The following is a 1,888-nucleotide window of genomic DNA, read 5'->3' as shown; positions in this document are numbered from 1 at the left end:
TGTAAAAGTCGAAGTGCAGCCGCTTCCATTTCAGAGTTTCAGACTCATACTCTGCTGCCACCTAGTAGTTAAAAGCCGTCACTACACCCAGAGTTATTATACTTTACACAGAAAACCTAAAACTAGTTTCTAAAAATATACATTATTAAGGGTTGAACTACCAAATAACTTTAACTTTTATTTAAATATCTTCTCAAACATTATTATAATTAGTTTAATAATATAGTATATGTTATACAGTGACGGGGCCTTTCTGCTGCCTAATGAGGAGTGATGGATTACTTATAACTAAGTCACTTAATTAGGATAAAACCTAATTAACAATATATTTTAACAAAAGAAGTAAGTTAACATAACTTAATAGAAGAAGAAAAGTTTCCATCTTGTCTGTTCAGAAATCAAACATATATATATATACATATATAAAATAAGATGGAGGAGAGATCATAAAACTGCCAGGAGTTTATTCTGCCTCAGAACAGCAGACAGCTTTAAAATACTTTTATTAATTTTAGCTGGATACTTTTCTGCCATCTAATGATTGAAAGGCATCGTTACACCCACTTATTTGTTCTTAATGAATCAGAAATCAGTTTTATATTTTGTATATTTTTTATATATTTTGGTGCATAATGATAATAACGTTTTTTTCTATTGATTTTACAAGATACATGATTAACATTAAGACAAGGAAGACAGATGTGACATGACAAGGCAACACAAATACTGACAACAACAACAACAAAATATGACAAAAACAAAACAAAACTGAAAAAACAAACAAACAAAAATAATGATAATATAAATTAGAAGTAAATGTAAAGGAACAAAATAAAACTTACTCTTTGGTGCATAATAATAAACTGTAAGAGAAAAGGTCAAGAATTGAAAAAAAAATATGTAAATTGTTTCATAACCATTAAAAAACTTCTACAGAACTACATGAATATAATCAAAACAATATATATAGGCACATATTAAAACACTCTCCTATAGAAAAAAGTGATAGAACAATAATAATAATAACGAAAATACAAATAAATACATAATTATAAATAAATTAAAAGCCACACTACAAAGGTAAAAGAAAAAAATCAGGTCCTCTGTTCTGACGAGGACTATTAAGTGCTTTAAAAGGGTTTATAGGCAAATCTGATAAGTAAGTACTACTGAGAACATTAAGAGCTCTATATACCAAAAAAAGGATAATTTACTGTAAGTATAATTATTATTATTATTATTATTATTATTGATGAAACCTTGTTAAACAACAGAAATCCTTTGGAGATTCAGCCTCTGTGTGTTCTGGTTGCAGTTACACAGTTTGTCCACTAGATGTCATCAGACATTTAATTTTCCCACCATGCTGAAAAGTTGCTGCCATCATTGTTTCACCACTCAGACGAGTGTGTTTACGTCCCAGCAGTGGAAAAACTATAAAATGACAACATCCATCCGTCCTTATGTATTTGGTCCAGATTAAATTATCTCAATATGAACTCACAAGATTTCCAAAGAAAATGAAGAGAATCTACCGTTGGGTTGGTATGACCCTTTGACCTCTCCTCTAGCACCACCCTCAGGAGGAACTTATTATTTGTCAAAGATATATTCCTGACACCACATTGTGTGTTTTAAACAGTCTCCACCCTGCAGTATTGTGAAGAAACAGCTGTTTATAGAGCTGCTTTTCTTCTCTAAGTATCTCACATTGATCCTGAGGTGAAGTTACTGAAAAAAAGAAAAACTGCGGTGGTTGAAGTTCCCTAAACCCCTAACCCTCTAAGCTTAAATTCGTTTTTAATGCGTCATTTTATTATGAAAATCTCAGAGTACAGTTAAAGTTAAATGTGTTTGTGAACACATTTGAGGAGAGAAATAGTCAACA

This window comes from Morone saxatilis, unplaced genomic scaffold, assembly GCF_004916995.1.
Source record: "Morone saxatilis isolate NCDOM2014 unplaced genomic scaffold, NCSU_SB_2.0 Contig10, whole genome shotgun sequence".
NCBI lineage: Eukaryota > Metazoa > Chordata > Actinopteri > Moronidae > Morone > Morone saxatilis.
The sequence above is the reverse complement of the archived record's forward strand: the minus strand, read 5'-3'. Positions refer to the sequence as shown.